Source organism: Amblyomma maculatum, chromosome 1, assembly GCF_055883805.1.
Source record: "Amblyomma maculatum isolate TAMU_Amacu chromosome 1, ASM5588380v1, whole genome shotgun sequence".
Taxonomy (NCBI): Eukaryota; Metazoa; Arthropoda; class Arachnida; order Ixodida; family Ixodidae; genus Amblyomma; species Amblyomma maculatum.
In genome coordinates this window covers 164,461,740-164,484,912 of record NC_139344.1, presented here as the reverse complement: position 1 = coordinate 164,484,912, position 23,173 = coordinate 164,461,740, and the positions used below count along the sequence as shown (strand labels likewise).

The 23,173-nt window shown below is 46.5% G+C and overlaps 1 pseudogene; it reads left to right on the top strand.

Moving 5' to 3' along the window:
- Positions 1-21,083, top strand: part of LOC146204797 (nose resistant to fluoxetine protein 6-like) — a 90,142-nt pseudogene extending 69,059 nt beyond the window's left edge.
- Positions 21,084-23,173: the final 2,090 nt, after the last annotated feature.

Here is a 23,173-nt window from a genome sequence, read left to right as displayed (position 1 = left end):
AAGTTCATTTAATTCTTCGAAAGTGATATTAGCCGGTGCTTCGTGCTGTACTCAGAACATGCGCTGGAAAACGTTTTGGTCCATTAGTATTGGCAGTCGAAGTCACTTCAACAATTTAGGTCGACAGTTTAAATAAAAATTTGCCTGGATATTCGCTGGCTGTTTCCACGTAACCGACCACCATGATGTCAGTGGCTCTCTTAGCCCGTTCTCTTCATAGTTAGCCACGTAACGGTGCGACGTTCTCTTGGACGACAAAGGACTCACTCGAGTATGTGCGCCGGCCCCACGTCCCGCAACTCTGTAGTGCTGCAGCAGCAGCAATGTCTCCTCATTTTCAACGCCGTTCACGTCAGTCGCAAATCAAGCCCTCTCCTATGGTGTGGTCTTTTTTTTTTTTTTTCCTTCTTCTCTTTCTTCTTTTTTTTCGTGCCGCTTCGAACACGTAGGGAGAGGGAGATCTACGACTCGCGACATACCAGGAGAAATTGGGAAGGAAAATTTAGTTCTTTTTTCACGGCGTAAGTCGCACCTACTCATACTTGGAGCCACATCGCGGTGAATAAACGGACGGAGGCTTTCTAAGTCTTCCTTAGCAAAGGGAGCGGCGTGGCTGTGACTGAAATATAGGAGGCATCGCTTAGAAGATAATCAGTCAGTCTTTAGTCAGTTCGTCAGTCAGTCAGTCTTTTTTTATTTGCAGGAAATCACTCCTTCCTGCGGGTGGCAGAGACAAAAGGCATGATTGCCTGACGAGGTCTCTGCCCCCGTAACAAACTAAGCAATAACTCTCTTAACGCGCAAGTAGTCAAGTGTGATCGCTGCAACCTTTCAATTTGGTTTGGTTGATGGGGTTTACGCCCAAAGCGACTCAGGCTATGAGAGACGCCGTAGTGGAGGACTCTGAGCGCCTTGCTTTTCGCCTCCATCGAAAAGCGGCCGCCACGTCCAGGATTCGATCCCGCATCCCTGGGCACAGTAGTCGAGCGCACTGACCACTGCACCACCACGGCGGGGCGCTGCAGCCTTTCATTCTTTTGTGTGTGACAGTGGTCAGACTAGGTCACGTTCAGAAAACCAGAGCGGTTTTAAGTATGATAGGCGTTCATGCTATCGTTACTTGCCATTCAATGTAAGTAAGTTTGTCGGCAAGCGATGACAGTGAATTTCCTCCTTTTTTTTCTTCCTCCGTTTCTTTTTCTCTCGCAGCATATTTCTCGGTGTCCTCTCACTTATCCTGCTCATCGGAACAGCTTACGACGTTACCCGCTATTATCTGCCAGAGGAAAAGAAGAAGCTCCTTCCAGGTAAGAAGGAACAAACGAATGTCCAAGGGGGAGAGAGTAAACTTATCACTCTTATTAAAGAGATTGGCGCTGGAATCGTCAGGGAGGGGTCCTTACTACCCATGTGGCCCAGGATGTCAGCCGGGCTCAAATTACCAATTTCGTTGAACATCCAATTCCGAGCTGAATAAACTGTACCCTTCCTTCCGCTGCTCCTATTGCGCGTTTAATATAATCACTTCAACAGAGCTTATTCGACGGCATTCGATGTAATAGGGTATGATGTGGTTGTTTGCTCACACAAGGAACACGATGGTGACAGCAACAAAGGTTATACGACTTATGTAGATTACCATTAGCAATAGCAAGCATCTGGTTTTGTTATAAACATCTATGGTGCACGCCAAATCGTCCCAGAACACGGTTGTGAAATGATTTGGCCCTTAATTGATATCCGAGTAATCGTGAACAGAAAATTGTACCGACCTCAAATACTATCTCGAATTACTGTATGCATACACGACCCCACACTCCCAATTTATTTACAGCACCCTGGACCATAAATCCGTCTTTGCACAGAATCGACGTGCAGGCTCCTTCATTATATGCGATCTATGGCGAGTGACCACGTCCAAGAAACGCTTCACATGTACAGTCAATTCGTCCCTACAAGCCAACAACTTTGCGAATGTTTCCGGTTAGCTAATACCAGTCCCAACATCCACAACAATGTGCGACTTTTGCTGTGCAGGAAACCATAAGGATTTTTCACAGATGTTAGATAACGTGGGAGTGGCCGAAAGCAAACTACATATTTAGACAAACTAGGCAAAAAAAAAAAAAATCTCATCTGTTGCTCTGGTGTCCCTTGTACTAACCCCACCAGTTCGATCACTTTGTTTGTTTGTACTCAACAACGATAGGAACTATAGCACGATAGACGATGATAGACGACGTGGGCTTCAAATCGAGTCTAAGTATCAAAATTAAAGGCAGCATAACATATGCAGAGCAAAATACATCCTAAAAAAAAAAGAAAGAAAGAATAACCTAACCAAATTCGCCGCGTATTCCAGGACTGCATCGCACTTGCTTTGCTGTTCATAATTTCGGCATGTTTAAAGACGAGTTACTGAGGGATACACTGCGCCACTGGCACGCAAATCGAAGTGATATCGCTCATTGGTCAAAAGCATCCCCTCGACTCGGCCTGTACATTGGGCGACCAGTTTGCTTCCCTGTGCCTGCATGGTTGTTGCGCGCGCAGAACTGGTGACCAAGGTGCTGGTGAGCTTCTCAGTGGTGGCCAACACCAACATGCTGCTGACCACGGAGGCTGCCAGCGAGTCGGACAGCATGAAGCTACGCTTCATCCACGGCATGCGGTTTTGGAGCTCCTCCTGGGTCATCCTGGGACACACGTACTTCCTCGTCAGCGTCACTGCTCTAGGTGAGGCAGTTTATCGACGGATCTGGGCAACGACCCTGGGCTGATATGGTGTGTGTGTGTGTGTATATATACTATTCGCTAGAGACTGGATACTGTAAAAGTGCGCGGCACCTAACGGTGGTCAAGCAAGGGCGCATGTTTGACAGGCTGTGCCATCGTATGACTTCGACATTGCAAGGTCAGCGCGTACTTAGGGCGTCGCCTTGGAATCATGGTAAATCCCTTAGAACTATTCCCAGCATTTTCATGAAGTATTAGGAATCGTCGCGAATACAGGAATGCCGCGAAAGGAGCCTTGCGGCTGTGCCTTTTTGCTACAAAGCTACGTGAGATATGACGCTTGCGCATAAAGCATGCATTGTGGATGATCGAATGCGGCAGGCCACAAGGTATATGACAAACGGCCGCGGCTTGCTAACGTGCTCTTCAAGACTCGCAGTCCGAAGGCGTGTTGTGCGCTAGGCTGACGATACGTGGGCGCGGAGAAAACTGATTCTCAATCCGAGAGTGGTAGCTTCAGTCAGTTTCACAAGCTGGACAAGTTTTATCATTTTTTATTGGTACAATGATTTGATTTGTAAAGGCGACGCATATAAAGTCAGTATATTAAAGGAAACGAAAAACAAAAATTAACCTCGATCATCTGCCATCTCTGGTAAAGGTGTTAAATACTTGGCGTTTATGGGACACCTGAGAGCAGCACATGAAAAGGAGACTGCATCATTCGCACATGGGGACACTTGTTTCAGCTTTCAACCGAGCATGTGCTTAGTACTTGCGAGCGGGTTGGCTAGACGACTCCGTAGACCTCTGGCGCTCCATAGTTATACACAAACACAAAGCACACATGTGTGTGTTGTGTTTGTGTATAACTACGCAGCGCCAGAGGTCTACGGAGCATGTACTGCGCTAGAGATCGAGGTCTGAAATGCTGCCACCCACAGGGCACTCAAAAAAAAAAAAAAGCATGCTGACACTCATAGAAGTCGACTTACATATTGCACCGCTTTCTTTTGCAGCCGACTCGTTGAACATCATCAAATACCACCAGCAAGCAGCGTTCCTCATGATTGCAAATGCCTACCCCTGCATCCAGACGTTCCTTTTCATCAGGTGAACGACGTTCGTCTTCCCCACATGCGTCTGCTGCTGTGCACAAAATATGCGCGCAGCGAAAAGAACGCTTCGGGCATGCTCAGCCGACATTGTGCGCACAGCTAGCACGTGCGTTTACTTCAAAAATGCTGAAACTGTACTAAGCGCGCGACTGAAGACCCTCGCTCCTTATCAGGCGAAGTACCCTTTGAAGTCGATTTTGAGGCAGGCTTTATAGGAGTGGTTCTCATCGGACAATGCTTTAGCAAACATACGCTAATGGAGCTGGCTCAGGAGTGTCAATTCAGTGCATTCTTGTGCCGCGCCGAGACGCCTAACTGCATCTGCTTCAAAGCGCAAGATGAAGCCGCGATGCCATACGCATGGGGCGTCGCTAAAAAGCTCCAGAACAAGCGCCCTAAATTATACGTCGCATTGCATGCTAAAGTGAACCTATGACCGTACCGAGTTTCAAACTGTTCTGTTTGATTATCCGCACTGCAGCTGTAAAAACGTTTAGCGGCCAGAGGAAGAAGAGTGACGATGACTTCCCACTCCAAGGGAACATATCCGCGCTCCACATTTGCACCTAACTTCATACAGCCCGCGAACGACGCACTGCGAAATATGCTGCCGACAACTTACGAGTGGTCCAAGACTCTAAACAATATATCTATTTGTCAGTACACTTTGACATGGATAGTGCTTTACGACTCATGTCTCCGAAAGATAAACAGGGCCTATAGCAGACAGCGACAAATCTCACCAACAAATACCAGAGCGCTCTAGACGCGTGTGTGGACGCTCGTACCATCCGCCGCGTATAGCTGCTCAGCTGCTAAGTGTATACGGAGGCGCAAGTCCGTATTTAGGTGTGGCAGAAGACGACGCCGTGGCGCGGCGTACTTGAATTTCAGAACAGGGTACAAAACTTTCGATTTTGAAATTAGTAAGGAGCTTTCCTCACGGCGTGCTTCATATAGTGTGCATCATGTGGCCATGACACGTAAAAATCAGTCAGTGTTGCCGACAGATTTATGTGTTATGTAATGCACCACCACGTATACGCAGAACAATAAGAGGTTTGCCGCGAGCAGCGGAAAATAGGCATCAGGCGGTATGGACGCTGCTATAGTGCAAGGCGCAGTACTTCGTAGGCGGCCGCGTGTACCTTTTACTACGTCGCTAAAGAGTGCAAGTAATAAACTACTTACTTCGAGAGCTTCCTTACAGGGCTCCGAATGATCCATGAGACGTGAGCCAATTTACTTATAACACCTAAACGTTCCTCAATTGTATTTCATTATTTTTTTTTCCACAGTGGATTCCTTGTGTCTTTTAATGTGCTGAAGTACCTCAAGGACTACAAGGGGACTCTGGCCGTTCCTGTCGCCCTGCTGCTTGTCCGTCGATACATCAGGTATGTACATCGGCCATGTCTTGAAATGTTTCCTGATGAACACTATAGGAAAAAAAAAACACGTGTATGAACCTAAGTTTGACTCCCATACCGACTGTCTCGCTCATTGACTGTCTCTATATTTCCCGTCATTGTGTGCTGAACGTTGATACGCGTCTTTGCTGCTGACCTCTTTGTGTGATCATGTACCAGGTGTCCCGGCTATATATAACCACGGTTTTAAAGAACAGACGGCGTGTTCTAGTAACGTGACTTAACCTGCAGATTAACGCGATAGCCTTAAAGGCCCCACCTCTTTCACCGGCACTATGAGCGAAAAATCACGAGCATGGCAGTGGAAGGCGGTAGCCATGGCAGCTGACATGGCCGGGAACTAACTTCACGTAGGGCTACCTGACATTGTTTGGCAGGAGCTACCAACTCGGGTCTCTCCTATCACATGAGAGGGTGATATCGTGATCAGCCTGCCAAGACCCTTGCATTCACGTTACCCCAGGCCACGCAGACACGTTCATGGTTAAAGCGGGGCTTTATATGTATGTGGGCCGGTTGCCTATGCTGTCGCAGCATACTGTTAAAGGCGGAGCTCTAATGTCCCCCATAATTTTGTTTGTTCTCCAAACGTCAGTGTATAGTGAATACTAACTAGCTAGCTTTTTCAATTATTCGATTCAGGGCCGTAGTGTCAATACAGAATGTGCAGATCGTCCTAAATAACAGCTTAATGGAATGTTTGCACAAGCTACCGTTTACACAAAAATGTTTATTTTACCACTTTTAAATATTACCCCGCACAGTAAAAAAAAAAAAAAAAAAAAAAAAAAAAAAAAAAAAAAAGCTTTCACGTCACATCCGTGCCCCCTCAGCGTCCCGAGACGCGTTTAAAAAACAAAATTCGTTTTTCTTTGAACCGCTGCTCTGACAGGATTTTGAGCGTGCTCTGGGCGACAGATATGAGTCAGCAGCTGGTCACGTGACAGGATTGTTTTGTTCGGAGGCCAGTAAGTAAAGCTAGTAATCGTATATTGATGCAAACAACATCGCTAGCTGTTTTTATAAGCGATCTAAGATTTGTGAATTGACATTTTATTCATCAAGCCAATAAATAAGAAGATAGATAATTAGTATTTAATAAGAAAATATTATCCCAAAAAAAAAAAAAAAAAAAAAAAAAACGCTGCCAACCAGGTCAGGCGACTTTAAACAGCCCTCAGCAAGTTTCACTGGGCCAAGACACTGAGATTTTAAAAAGCTTGGTTACAGTTAGCTTGGACACCTAATATATACACAACCTTTCATTCGAGCAAACGCAGAAATTCTGTTCACCGAAAGCCGAGAAAACTATCTTTGAGCTTTTGTTCACGAATGCACACTCCTTACCTTGCTTCCAGTTTATATCTGTACAAATGCATGCTTCTAAAATTTCTATCGCGCAATAACGGCTATACTGCCTTTAAAAGAGCTGCCAATCAATGCAGCGAATGCAGTCGATCCTGGATCTACCGAACGCTCAGATACGCCGAAATTTTGTTTATTGTTGTTGATATCGAAAACAAGAAAAAGGAAACAGAACATCTCCTTTAATATCCAATGCAAAAGTATAGGACTACTGTTCGCATCTACCGAACTTCAGCGGAACAATCGATGCTTTGAACTGCGCGCCGCGCCCCTAGAAGGGACGCTGCTCCTAAATGCACCTGTTTCTCGCGCGCGAAGACGGGTCGGGTGGCCGGTCTTGCTGGCCACCCGAACACTTGCTGGTAACGACAGCGTTATGTGACCGCTTGACGAGGTGAACGTAGGTGTGCTTGAGGGTGGAAATATCTCTCTTGTACACTTTTTTTTTTTTTTTTTTTTTTTTTGTATGCCACATCACTGGCATGCGGAAAAGCCACGACAGGGTTGGCTTTGCTCACTTCACTGTTGAGAGCATTGCTGAAACCAACCGCACGTCAGTCTTAATGAGATTATCCCGTTCATAGATAGATTGCAGGTAGCCGGATGAAACATTTTACAACATGCAGTGGTTAACTCCAGAGCACTGTGTGCTGCGGCTTTTACGCGAAGCAAGTTAGGTGTAGCAATGCCAGTGACCAGTGACGCAGTGGGAGCACTTGCTAGCCTGCGAGGACGAGGAAGTGCAACGATTTCTCATATGCCGAGCCACAGTGGCAGCAGTGAAGTACGGCATCCTGGACCAAGGATCGACTACGGCGCACAAATTACCAGTAAGAGTCACGAACACCTCAAATATGTGGCGAAGGTTTTCCATCCATCCAGTGCCCTGTCAGAACATTGGTGGGTGGCATGTCGCTGCAAGAAGCTCGTGACTAGCTTGGGTGCAATGCACTGTTGCTTTTTGGTTGCAGATAAGCTGATTTGTATTGCCATTTTTATACCCAGAATTATCAATACCGCTATTCCGCCCTTTTCGAGTTAGATATAACCGGGTTCGACTGAGCTTAGAGGACAGGTCAGTAGAGCTCACATGTTTGATGGATGAATGGGAAATTACGCCTTTTTGCCGCGTTTGCGCAGATTGCAACAGCTGAAGCTTAACTAGCGCCTCATTCCCTTTATTCTTTTGCGTGATTCACTAATTGATGAAATCGCTAATCGCATTTATGTGCAGCATAGATTTAACGACAACACTGAAACGGTAGCCGTCAATATGTTCCCTAACCAACTGGTCTCCTAAACTGCGGCATGCTGATGACTCCATGGCCGTTATACACGCCTTCCTCCACATAATCGGTCAAAGAAAAAAGAAATAAGCACGAGCCTAAGCATCGCAGCATTTTCACTGCTTTCCCAGTGTTTCCGTGGCACCGCATACCCCTTCGGTATCGACAGCCGCTTATTCTGACTAGAACTCAGCCGTAATCAGTTGGCAGCAAAGCAACTAATTATAATTCGTTGCCAGACAGTTTACGCGTGTAGCATGTGCGGATTTGACAAGCCCGCCTTATGTACTTCTTTTATCGTTAAACATTCACTGTGGATAATAACAAGTCGATCAGTCAAAGAATAGGTCTAACTATAAGACAGACGTTGCGGTCCTGGTCTCATACTTGCTAAGTGGAGCTGTTGTGGCACCTACCGTATACGAAGCACCTAGCGAGCGCGGATAACAGAGTGACACCCTCTCACACTCATACTAGAGTTGTTTGTGCACTGAGCGACACTCCTTTTTACCATTTCACCATTTCATCTCTTCATCTCTTGAACTGTTTGGGGTTTAAACTTGCAGCTCTTCCTTTAGCGAGATTTACGCTCCCAGTTCTGGTATAGTTTTCTTCAGATTCCGAGCCTTCCCGCTGGCGCGCAGGATCACTGCTCCAGTGATGTTCGTAGTGGCCGTGTGGCTGCTGTTCCCGCTGTTCATCACGGGACCTCTCTACTCTGAGTACAAGGACGTGCTCTTCGGCCAGTGCGAGAAGAACTGGTGGCGCGTCGTGCTCCACATCAACAACTGGATCCCCTTCTTCGAAATGGTACGCGCTCCAAGTCGACGTCCCGCGAGCCACAAAAAAGGCGGGAAGCTGGGCGTCAGCGGAGGTTCTCCTAATAAGGGACGCCCGCGATACGAGGAAGCACATAAGAGAGAGAGAGAGAGAGAGAGAGAGAGAGATAAACAATACTTGCGTGCGGGGGAAACACTAGGCATGTCAAACGGCGTCAAAGCTACGAGCAGCTTCCGAATCGAATATGCATATATTACATTCGAAGCACAACCTTCACATCAACCGCAGCCGGAAATGCGACATTGCCGCCGCAGGTTTCTCCCCACCACCAGCGCCGTTAAGAAAATTCCTGTCGAATCCTAGTGAAAATCGATTTTCTGGATACATGACTGATGCAAACCGTGAGAATATGCCGGCTGTCTGTCTACGACACATGCCCTTCCTCGAGACGCAACGAATATCGTATGACCATCTACACAGAGAAATCGAGAGTACAAACAAACATTTCTTTTTTTGTCATGAACGGAACGAAAATACGGTTAAGCTTCCAGCGGAATAACGGGAGGCTTGGCCGTGTGTCCCGAAATGGGAGCGTCTAAGATGTCCCGCCCCCTAATCTATCCGCGGTAAAATGTCAGCGTGCACATATAGTTTCGCGAAAATGTATTTTGTTTAGTGTTAAACGACTTCCTCAGCCTTGCTTAGCTTGGGAAGGCCATAACCAGTTTCAAAACGGAGTCTGCGTGAGAATGTGAATTAATTTTCGAACTTTTTCTTTGTCAGCTTTCAATTACGCCATTTTTAAAACGTACGCACATTTTTTCCCGTTTATTTTCTCAGTGTCTCGGCCATTTATGGTACATCAGCGTCGACTGGCAGATCTACGCTACCCTTTGGGTCATCCCCATCTTTATGATCAGGTATGATAGCTCAAGCACCCTGTTCTGCTTTTATGCAATTTTTAAATCAGTTTACCATTTCTGATAAACAATTTCTAAATATGATTTTGCTGACGTTAAGACTGAGCGAACAAGACTTAAACGCATATTCATATTCGAGAAGCGCAACAAAGAAATTTTACGTTATATTCGCATTGCCTGACACGCTCAAGGGACGCCAGATTGTCAGTTTATCCTTATCTTTCTTATTTTTCACAGATTTAGAATAAAATAAACAAATGGTGGAACACTAAAGCTCTGGCTTTAAGAGTATAACATGACATCGTTAGCGGCTCCCGTTAATGCTGGCTCATAAAAAATGCCCCCCCCCCCCCTCCCCCTTCAATTTCTTTAACGACACGGCAGCATTAATGACTCCTGTGTCTCCGGATACCCTTGAGGATCCCCGTTCGCCTACATGCACTTTACTACTGGCTTAATTATTGATCCCTTAATTTGCCCATCTATTATCCGACACATAATCATTGGCATACAGTCGTAATATATAACTACGTATGTGTGAAAGACCTCCCGACGTGGATATAAAGCCCCGCTTGAACCAAGCCGTACGAACTTGCCTGCGTGGCCTCGGGGAAACGTGTCTAACTCACGATCCAAAAGTCTCGGAAGGTCCGATTCCCCAACTCACCCTCCAATCTCAAAGGAGGTAGTAGAAATGGCAGCTCAAGCGGTCTCGTGACGTCACACAAACTGATGACCAATCAGCGCCCGGTTCTTTCAGCGGCCAGCGACCACCTGTCGGAAGCATGACAGCGATTTTACGCTCACAACGCCGGCAACGGCGAGGCCAGATTTTTTTTAAAAGAACGGGTCCTTTAACGCTGACGCTTTAAAATGAATGAGATGAACAACCAACGAAGTTTAATTTGGACCGTGACTTCTATTTACTGTGGTGCCATTTCACAGACTTAACTATAAAGTAGTTTCCCTATATTTTATATACTGAAAAAAAAAAAAAAAAGACACGTGTAAAACGTGTTGTGGAAAAAAGCGTCAGAAGCGTATATGTGTTAAAAAAATTCGTTTAATTCAGATTTCTTTAGAAACAAAGCGATACCTTGGCAGAATGAATTTTTTTTTCTCGAAACTTTCATTGTCGTCACTGCTTTACCATGAATCGTGTGGTGCCCTTTTCTAAATAACATACAGTAAACCAGGATGAAGTAAAAAATAATAAAAAAAGCGGAAGCCCAACGCTTTGGCTCTGATTATTCGCACAAGGTTCATCGTGTTCAGCGCCTTTTAGCGCAATTGCTAATGACAGCAGAGTTGCGAAGGACATCCATTTCTGGTAATAATTTTTATTTTCTTGCACGCTGTTCAGGTACAAGAAACTGGGCTTCGCCCTGCTCATCCTGGTTGTTCTCGTCACATCGGTGGTGGTCGCAATCCAGACACGTCTCTACGACTATGGACCCACTGCCATTTACATCGACACCAACATCAAGTGAGATTCGCGCCAATCATAACGATGTCGATGCAGGGCGCTTCTTACACGCCATTTTTTAACCAGTTGAGAGGGTGGCAGGTTCATATGCAAATCACGTGTAAATTTAGCTAAGCCCAACCAGTGTATCTATAAACCCAGGCAAGAGTTTATGAGTCTCAGCTTTTTATTTTTGCATTAAAGTACCAAAAGAAACTTTTCATGCAAAATCAAAGCGATCTTAAGCGAGCGACTGAAGCTTTAAAACCGCAAGTTTACCAGCAGGTGTGCCTTATCTAGACGCGTCACCTACCGTCTTTACAACGTGTGAGTTATTATAAAAATAATACCCGCAACATCATTTACAGTTGTCATTTTTCCGACTATCACAAGTAAGTGCAAAAACAAATACGCTCCAGGTGCCTTTCCAGGCTTCCACACATCCGTTTTATGACTTACTGAAGCGGCCAAGTAGATGTTAGCTCCAATTATTATCCACTCATTTACATATACTGCCAATCCCGTCCAGGATTACTGCACAAGAGCGCATGAAAGCTTGACGGGTATACATGATAAATTATAACGACCCAAATTTGGGAGCATGTTGGTGTTTTTAGCAAGAGCGTAGCGGATTGTACCACACAGCAGTGAAGCACAAAACCAAAGAAAGTGTTTGATAATATTCTAAAATATCTCGATTGCAAACGTAACTCACAAGGTATGAAGGAAAATTATGCTTGTATCTCATTAGTATGTTTTATGTAAATGGTTTGTCAGTAATGATTACGAAACAGTTATTTATCAATTAAAAACATTGTTTCCTTATTGCTCGCGGAAAAAAAAAAAAAAAAGGATTTGTAACAGTCTGTAGAGAGGTGTACTTGCCGGAGACGTACTAGCGTAGACGTATACCGGTTTGCCGGACCCTTCCTGCGCACGCGCATTGACAGGAGTGAGTGCCACCGCGGCCACTGCGCCTGCGCGGGGAAAGCCTGGTAAGTTGGTATACGTCAACAATATTACGTCTCCGGCAAGGTAAACCTCTCTATAATAAATTGGGTGTCCGGTTAGGATTTGTGAGTGCTTTTGCTTCACGTTCCTTGTTTTGTTGCAGGTAACATAACTTCATGTATCTGTGTTTAGCTCCTTGTAAAGTAGCTAGTGAACCTTAAGCACCCCTATTTGGATGCACATTCGGTGCCGAAAATAAACATTTTCGAGTAGCTCAGTTCAGCTAAATGATTTTTTTTTTTTTGATGCAGTAAAATGAGAAGTGAGCAAAGAAGATTTTTTTTTTTTTTTTTTCACGCACGACAACTTGTATCTGAGAGCATTTATATAATGCGTAAGAAAGCTTCGAATAAGCTTAGTATGCTTTGTGTGGCAAACGTTTTCTCTGCCTAATAATTTCGGCATAAATTTTATTCCGTGGCTAGCTGAAGCTGTTTCAACTTGACCGCTTCATTAAATATAAGCGGATGCACATAAGCCTAACAGTTAAGGTTCCTGAATCATACTCCATTCTGCCACTTCTTCAAATAGCGAGTAAAGCATATATGTAATGATTATGCATGAAAGAGCTTCGCATGCTTCCAGGAAGTGAAAAGTATTTCGTATAATACGAGCCTCGTCTTTTAACCTATCGCAGCAAGACTATAGATGCTGGCAACCAGGTGTACTTCAAGCCCTTCGCTCACGCCGGAGCCTTCTGCGTCGGTATCGCCACGGGCTACGCTGTCCTGGCATTCGGAGCTATGAAAATTAACCTGGTAAACTCATCATATTGTTTTTTGTCACGTGTGTCCAATGAGCATTAAATGAAAAATGTGCAGTGAACTGGGAGGGGGGAGGGGGGGGATAAACTCAAAAGACCGCGTAATACTGGCCCCTGGCGCACGAAGCCTCGGCATTTGACATGCTGAGTGGTGCAGACTGTTTAATTGTGAACTCATTTCAAGGAAAACTAGAGTGGGCAAGACAAAGGGAGAAAATATACAAACAAGCACGTTTATCTGCGTTTTCTGTCCTGTCCACTCTGCGCAGTTTTTATTGAAACGCCTGTTCCCACGCCGACAGCTACGCTAAAGGGTGTATGCCCTCGTAATCGCAGGCCGCATGCCTTAGGACACATTCCTTCCAAGGCGGTTATTGGCAGTCAACGGGTAAAGGCATCTAACTTAGAACGATAGCATTCATTTGTGTAGAAGGCCAAATTCGGTCCGGCTATAGGGTTTAACGTCGCAGGGCGACTTAAACTATGAGAGATGCCGTAGCAGAGGGCTACGGAAATTTCGACCACCTGGGGTTTTTTTACGTGCACTGACATCGTACGGCGTGCACACGAGTGCCTCACTTACCGCCCCCATCGAAAAGCGGCCGCCGCGGCTGAGATTTGATCCCGAGTGTTTGGTCAATAAGTACGTCGGTTTGGACTATTTGGTTCATAGCTGACGTTGATTCTGAGGACGGCGCGAAAGGGACTACAAGGTAGGACCACGAAAATAATAGGGCAGCTAGGCGCCTGTTCTGTTGTTTTCGTGTTCCTTCCTTGCCCTCGTCCCTTACGATCCGTCCTCGGAATCAACCGCGTCTTTGGGTTCAGCAGTACAGAGCTAATTTGCCGAATTGACTCCGGGTTTCTCGTGAAGAGCCGTTAATCCGTGTCAATTTCCAGAATGACACTCGACGGGCGCTGCCTCCAAGTGTTTCATGCGGTCGCCTTGTGGGGCGCACGTGGCCCAGCAGCCAACTCACTGGAAGCGAATAAATTAGACTTTCCACTAATTCCTGTGAAACATAACACTGTTTTCCATCACACGTCATCTCCGCTGTGCTAATTTTGCCCACCTGTTTAATCTTCCAAGGCCACAATATATGATTATGAATCGGTAAATCTACTCTGCCCTTCTAGATATCTAAACTTGGCGGTTGACCAATAGGCGAATCACGACGAAGGCAAGTCGCAAAGCCGGCTACAAACACAGATGAAAGAGAAAGAGAGAGAGTAATGCCAAAGAGGCTACTGCAGAACGTCTTGCCTTCCGACCGCCTTGCTGCATTCACAAAGTGTACATTTACTTTTATCGTTACAGCGCAAATATTTCAATCGCCACTTCTTTTCCGAGAGCGGCCGTGCAAAAGTGTGTCAGAATTGATACGACAGAGCCCCACGCATCGGCCATGCGCATTTGTGACCTCGCGACAAAAGCGGAACTTCGTTTCAGTCGCTCAGGCGAACGGCTACATATGCCTGTCAAATTGCGGATGGGGAAAATTATTCGAATAATTTCTCTTTGGCTCGTGAGGAAAATAAAAAGTGCTTTGTAAACACACACACACACACACACACACACACACACACACACACACACACACACACACACACACACACACACACACACACACACACACACACACACACACACACACACACACACACACACACACACACACACACACACACACACACACACACACACACACACACACACACACACACACACACACACACACACACACACACACACACACACACACACACACACACACACACACACACACACACACACACACACACACACACACACACACACACACACACACACACACACACACACACACACACACACACACACACACACACACACACACACACACACACACACACACACACACACACACACACACACACACACACACACACACACACACACACACACACACACACACACACACACACACACACACACACACACACACACACACACACACACACACACACACACACACACACACACACACACACACACACACACACACACACACACACACACACACACACACACACACACACACACACACACACACACACACACACACACACACACACACACACACACACACACACACACACACACACACACACACACACACACACACACACACACACACACACACACACACACACACACACACACACACACACACACACAAAAAAAAAAAAAAAAAAATTACGAGACACTTTGGCGACTGAAGTGGTGAAAGGAGAAAGCCTGAGTGCTGCGTTCTGCTACGCATATTGGCTATAACTGGCGCGACTCGCGGAGCCTCGCGCTGCTCGATTCGCCACGGAATGGGAGACCCACCACAAGCGCCGACCGACGCCTAGTGTTCACACCGGCGTGCGACTCGCTTCACGACAACCCCCTCTCCGAACGAGATTTGAACGAAGAGCCGACTTTCGCGCCTTTGCTACCGTGCTCGGGGTAGATCAGTCCGGACTCATTTCTGGTATGCAATTATCAGCGAGAAAGAAGATCTTATGGTTGCGCCCATCTTTAGGGCTGTTTCGACAGCCAAAAGCGCTCTAGTTCGACGAAGGTGGAAGCGGCGGTGGTGTGCGCGCCGTTGTCTGCGGTCTCGCGAAATAGCAGAGCATGAAATCGCCTCATGTCGAGTAGGTGACCAAGAATACGAGTACAAACGCGAATTAGTACGATTCACTCTCGCAGTGATATTTGACATGTGTGTCCAAAAACTGCGGGCACAGTAAGTCGTGCACATGCGCGCATGCCCTCTTGAATTTTCCCGCCTAAGGAAGGAGGCAGAGGCGCCGCGGATTGGCCGAGGAGTTCTGCGACATGAAGTCGCGTCGCACAATGAGCGACTGCTTCAAACGAGTCGCTGGCGACTCGTTCGGGAACCGTGTCGCGCAGCTACTGTTTCACATTCCTCCGTTCCTTTACGGCATGGTACATGTGTGCGTGGAGAATTGTGACAGATACGAAGCTTTTTCTATTCTGTAAATCAATTTCAAACGCCGCTGATGCCTGCTGTACTAACGCCTCCTAGACATTTGGGTGTGCTTCTGTTTGCTGTGCAGCATTCAAGGAAGCGGCAAATGAAAGGGCGCACGGAAGCCTGGCCGCCTGGTTCGGATGCCCAGTGGGGTCAGCTTCGTATATGCATGAATTGCCTTGTGACGTCATGACCTGTCGTGACGGTACATCGCGCGCCCCTTGTCGAACACAACCAGCATTTCATTGAACGCATTAAAGTTCACCGGCGTTCTATAATTCGTCTACAGGAAAGGCAGGCGCAGTATCTGCCACTCGCAGAATCTCGCTATCGTTCTCGCTGTGGACAAGGGGATGTATCAAGAGCGTTTCCCGATCCGGGGCGTGGCGCATGAATGAATGTCGTGATCAGGCAGTGCTTGTCTCGTTGCTTTAAAGCTCCCGCAGCGAGAACAAAGGCTGTACCCTTGAGAGCCATTAGGGAGGTTCTGCAGCCACTTTTTGAATGGCAATAAACCACTCCATACTCTCTTGGTTGGTTGGTTCACAGGAAGGGAAAGGCGCAGTATCTGTCACACTTGCTCTGTGGACACCTGAACCGCGCCGTAAGGGAAGGGATGAGGGTGAGAGTGAAAGTGAAAGAGAGAAAAGGGAGCCATAGTGGAGGGCTACGGAGTAATTTCGACCACCTGGGAATCTTTAACGTGCGCTGACATCGCACAGCACACGGACGCCACTTCGTTTCGCCTCCATCGAAACGCAGCCGCCGAGGTCGGGTTCGAACCCGGGTATTCCGGACAGTAGTCGGGCGTCTTACCACTGCACCGAAAATAAATTCGAGCAGGTCTGGTATCCCTGTCACAGTGATAGCCTGCCATTCTGGAGCGCCATATACAGTGGAGGCCCATAAGCATAATTACGTCAAATGGAACCCCATCCTCATTCTCCATGCCTTGTGTGTCTTTTTTCATGTTTTAATCGGAGTTTCCTTGTGTGTTATGTCGGATGCCAAAACCAGGCAATAAAGAAAAAAAAATCCGGGGCGTGGCGCAGTGGTAAAGCGCTGGGCTGGGGATTCAAGGGATCGAGGTCCGATCCCTTGGATTCCCTTGGTTCGATTTAATGGTGATTGGACATAAGCCGCCGCAAAAGTGTGACACTTTTGCTGACGACAACAATGAGCCATTAAAGGCTTTCGCCTTAAAAAGCCATTGAGCCCCGTCGCGGTGACTCAGTGATTACAGTGCTCAACCGAAGGTCGCGGGATCGAATCCATGCAGACTGCAGCGACCACTGTTTAATTGGGGGCAAAAAGGAAAGCGCCTGTGCGCTGTCAGTGCACGTTAAAGAAGAAATTTCGACCACCAAAGAACCCTAGGTGGTAGAAATTTCCGGAGCCCTCCACTATGGCATCTCTCATAGCCTGAGTCGCTTTGAGACATTAAACCTTCCAAACCAAACCCAAAAGTACTTCGAGCGACTGTTCGCGACCGATTAGGGCGACACCTGACCGCGCGTCTAGCTACTCTTGTCTACTGACGTCAACTGGGCCTGAGTGCGCCTTCTCATTGGGCGCGCCGCTTGGTGCCCCGATAACGGCTGGCGTCACAGCTGCTCTGGTAACCAGCGAGGCACAAGCAAGATTTTTGCTCTGCTCTGATGATTGAATGGGCGATTTCTTACTAATAAATACGCAGAGAAACACAGTACCGGTGTCGGTCTCTCCTCCGTGCATTTGTGTGTCCTTTTGCGCTGCACCCGCCCGACTGCAAAACTATAGATCCAGACTGGCGCAGCACTTTTCTGGAAAGCTGCTTTTCTATCCAAAGTTTCGTTGCCGTGCTCGTCAGCTACTAAAATGGCCACTTTGCCAGCAAATCACTGTCTTGTATATACATCGGGCTTCAGACAAGTGTGTTCTATCCAAAATCTCGAGCTGTTAATGCTTGCATTCAGCCATTGCCTTCCTTGACCAGCTTCGCTTAAAGGGATGGGCTGGCGGCAGTTGATGCAGGCAGCCATGTGGGTGCTGTCGGGCGTGATTGCCGCCGTGGTGATCTTCGGGCCGTTCCGGTGGTACAAGGGCGCCGCGTACGACACGGCCGACGCGCTGCTCTACGCGGCCACACACCGCACCGCCTGGTCCCTAAGCCTGGCCTGGATGACGTTCGCCTGCGCCACGGGCCGCGGCGGCCTAGTGGATCGCTTCCTCAGCTGGTCGGCCTTTGTGCCGCTCAGTAGGCTCTCCTTCTCCGCCTTTCTCATGCAAACCGTGGTCATCCTCAGCAGGACCATGGTCACTCGGGAGCGCATCCACTACTCGCACACCTCCATGGTACGTATACGGTCTATGCGCGCTTGCTCCTTTCTAATTGCATGATAGCTACAGACTGAGTTCCCCGATATTTATGCTCCGGTTTGCGATTGATGTCACGTCCTAAGGAGTGACATCAACAGAACTAAACCCAATGCAGACTCGCTCAATAATTTCACAGCGATAACCGCAACTTTTAGCAGCAAAGACAACCCTTGAAAGGATGGTGCCGGAAGGCAGTTTTATATTATTCTTCAGTAACGTGCCGCTCCAACATTAGCAAACATAGGACCAGCGATCGATTACCAGGCTGTTGCCAATTACTGAATCATGACGCGAAATGGCATCGCACAAAGTAGATAGAACGCAAAACGAAACATACGCGCGCGAATACGAGGACAATGGACGCGTGCAGGTTAAACTTTTTTTTCCTTTCGGACAACTGCTTTTATTGCTCTTCATGCCGCTGCTCAAAGGCTGACCAACAGCTGGAGTAGGTTGTCAACTTCATCCTGCTGCCAACGTTACTTGCTTTGCCACTGTGCCTCACCATCCTTCTCCTTCGGTACGCTTCCCCGCACCTACGCTAGCCCCTGTATCCACGCTACAGTGAACTAGAATTCACTATATCCACGCTGTATGATACGGGCTGTATCATCGCCATATTATCGTACGAGCTAGGGTCCGTGCAGAGCACCGGATACGGCAGCAACTGGACGCGCAGAATAGCGTGCGCGCGCACACACTCCTTAAATCGAATTCCGTATTGAGGTAAAGATCTGGTTTGGTTTCCAGAATTTAACGTCCCAAAGCGACCCAGGGCTAGGGGCACCGTAGTGGAGGGCTCCGGAAATTGTCACCTATAGGTCGAATCGCACAATACGCAATGTCGCACTGGGAAGCTTGATGCATTATATTTGCGGACCGGTCTTGAACACAGTGCACAATAAGCGCATTTTTTTTTTTTTAGTGCGTGGCACTACTACACTCATCGCGCGGCTTAGCAAACCCAACAGCCGGCGGCTGCATTTCGATGGAGGTGAAACGGAGAAAAAATCCCCGGGTGGTCGAAATTACTCCGCAGCCCTGCACACCGGCACCTCTTTCTCTCTTTCCGCTTTAACTCCCACCTTCGCCCCTTCCCTTTAAGGTGTCCATGAAGTGTGACAGATATTGCGCCTTTCTTTTCCTATAAACAAATTTATAATTTTTGGCGCGCTTCAGGCGTTTTAACTAAGCAACAGGCGGAGCGGTCACAGATGCTTCTAGTGAGAGTGCGGGCGTGTCAAGGTTGCGTACGCCGGGACAAGATAACAAAACTGTGTTCGTTCATCCGCGCTGAAATGGAAGAAAATGAAATAAACTTTGTTCGTTCAAATGTAAAAAAAAAAAAAAAATGAAAATAAGCAATGACTCCGCCACGGTGGCGCAGTGGTGAAGACGCCCGACTGCTGTACCGGAGTACCCGGATTCGACCTCGACCGCTGGCGGCTGTGTTTTGATGGAGGCGAAACGAAGAGTCGTCCGTGTGCTGTGCGATGTCAGTGCACGTTAAAGATCGCCAGGTGGTGGAAACTACTTCGAAGCCCTACACCCCCTTGGCACCTCTTTCTCTCTTTCCACTTTCACCTTCCTCCTTTCCCCGACAGATACTGCGCTTTTCGTTTCCTGTAAACTGATTTAGTGCAACAGTAATGTACAGAGAGTTGAATCCTATGCATCAGAGCATTTTTTATCAAAGCAAAACGAACCATAACAAGCTGTAAAATGCATAGGTAAGCAGTACTGCGCACCTACTTCGCTTGATTAAGTACTAAAATCGGCTGTATTTTTTTATGCATGTCTGCGTCATTAATTGCAAAAAAAAAAATGAAAACGGAAGAAATTGCGCTATATATATTCGTAGGAATACGGTAGATCACTCTGCAAGTCCTAAAGTGACTCAGGCTAGAAACGCACACAGAATGATTTCATGCAATATGCATGCCGCTTGCAGTTTGACGCGGCGCATCAGCGCGTCGCAAGAAGTTCAGTGTACGTGTGCTTTTTGCCAGCTCTAACACGAGCGTTTGCCGACGACGTGCAGTTCCAGGACTTCCTGTTCGCCTTCATGATGACGTACATGAGCGCCTTTCTGCTGTTCCTGGCCATCGAGGCACCCGTCGGCAACCTGGAGAAAATGCTGTTCATGGGCAGCACCAAACAGATGGTGCAGGCCTCGCAGCGCGACAAGTCGTCACACCAGCAGCCACTGTCCAACGCTGGGGCGCCCGTCGAGGTCGTCATGATGCCGCACAAGAGGACCGATAGCGGGCCGGACTTTGACAACTACGACTCAACCAAAAGCCGCCTTTGACGCACGGACTGTCGCCCAGGGTCCTGCCGCTGCATTTTAGGCTGAACTGTTTGGGAAGGCGAAGCTGCGCAAGCCTCAAACTGTGGCTTTCTGAGCGTACGGAATGTGGATGGAAGGAACGTTGATCTGTGCAGACGCTAACATGCTCACAGGCCTTTCACTTTCGCCTGATACTTGCTACACAAGCCGTCGAGCCTTTGGCATCAGGAGGCAGAGTATGGTTGCAGAGTATGGTTGCCTGAGACAGACAGATTGCCTTTGCAGCTTCTTCTTGAGCAATATAAAGGCTCGCCTGTACTGGAAGAGAAATAAGTAAGATTGCTAACATACAGCAGGGTTCACATTTAAGTGTGCACCAACCTAGCCAGGATTCGTTCACTAAGCCATCCTTCCGCATATGCAGTGAACATTTTTCACAAATGGTTTTTATGAAAGCCTTGTGTATACTCTGTAGCAATATTTACTTGCTGTGTCAATTCCCTCAATTTATTCTTCAAATTTGCTTCTTCAGACATGATGGTAGCACAACTTCTTTAGTTATCCTATGCTAAAAAAGCATGTGTGGCCTGAGTGCACCATAACTTGTTAAATCGACAAAGTACAGATCAAAACACTCTCTTCACTATTAAAATGCGTGAAATGATGGCAATCATAAGTTGACAGAACACTGTCATCGGCTGTTTGGAGTTAGTATGGGCAACATATTCTCAATCCAACCAAATGATATCATAAGCACCAAATATGAGGAAGAAACAAGGAAATATCAAGAACAAGAAACAAGAAAAATAGGGAAATATCATACACAGTATATTCAAGAGGCATCATCAATACATCCCAGGCACACTACAGAGCTAATATCACAGTGTATCCAGCATTAAACCCCAAGACTCTACCGGTTATATAACTGCACTGAGACCCTACACAGCAGCAACTCCAACGTGCTTGACCATATGAGTAAAGTGCTCCACACTCTCACAATATGCCACACACTGGAAATTTAAAACAAGGGCGCACAGCACATCAAAAAGTGCTAATCTAGTAACGGTGTCTAAAGTCTGGCTCCATCGGAAGGGGGTCTCTGGTGGTGGAAAGGGAAATACAGAGGGAGAGAGAAAGTGACAGGTGGCCTGCTTCGCACATCATTTTATTTAAATCTCAGGTTTTAGAAAATGTGTTAATGGCTTCTTATTAAAACTTACTGAGATGCTGCTGGAACAGAGAAGGGATGTTCTTGCAACCACTGATAAGAAAAAACAATGGCAGCCTGCTTCGTATTCATGCAGTCCTTATACAATATTAGAGTGTGCAGAGGTCTCAGATTCCTCTGAAATGCTGCTGAGAGGTCTCAGACCCCCCACCGAGACCCCCCAGTTTTCAGTCAGTAACTACAGAAAACTGCCACTGCAATTTATACCAACATTCAATGCTTGCAAACTGTTTCCACCATGCTCTAGATGCGCCAACCAGTCACAGCCTACATTAAAGGTAGTGCATTGGCTCCAACACAGAACTGCTCTGAATTAAACTGACAAGGGCTGTGTCACAGTCTCGCTTGAGTGAATGCCCATTATTCTGCCTTCACAGCTGTGCACGACCACAAACCCATTTTCATCTTAGCTGTCAGAAGTGTGCTCATATTGAAACTCAGGAATGTTTATTTTTGTTTCATTAAAAATTATGGTATCATGGTTTTCATTGTAAGCTATTTTAAATGCTAGAAAAGGTTGGCTGTTTAAAATGTCACAAAAAAGCATGTACAACTCAATCTAAAAACTGAATGCTCATCACACCTCAGCTACTAATAACAAATTGGAGAATACAAAGTAACACAATGGTTTCATGGCCACCTGACAATTGGCAAACACCTTCACTAACTAGTCTACATGATATATGCAACATCTACCTGTCCAGAAGATATTTTTAGAGATTTGACAACCTGCACAGAATATGGTTAGCAACAGCCTATCTGCTCTTCTTCTGTTTATGTAGGTGAACAGTGCTAAATGCTGTAAACAGGAAAAGTCTAGACATTTAATACAAGTCATCAAATATTTCTTGACATTTATTGTAACGTAACTTGTATTGCGGCTATAAAATACCACAGACATTACTCAGTGCAGAAAAATAGTTCAACTGAATGGATATTTCAATTCTATTGGTATGATACTATCTGGCTTATTTTTTACTTTTTACACAACAAAGAAAATAAATCATATGTGTCAAGTCAGCAGATATACACACCTGATTTATTAATATACATGTCTGACTTATTCTGTACATCCCTGATGTAACAATGAACAGAATGAGATTACTTTTCACATTATGGGCAGGCTCCCATGATTCTGTTTGTTGTGGGTTAGAAATGTTTATACGTATATTATATGGTGCTTCCAAACTTGCATGCCTTTACTTTATATTCTGGAAATATAAAGTCTTGCAATGACACATATTTACACAAAGTATTTTGGGTGAATGACTATTCAATTGTACAGAACATCATATAGTACATCCTCATCACTAATGTTAAGTGAAAGTGGGACAGCAACTATTGTGAATAGGGAAGTTATTGTTGTAAGCAAGAATTGAAGAACTAATTACTGCTCACTG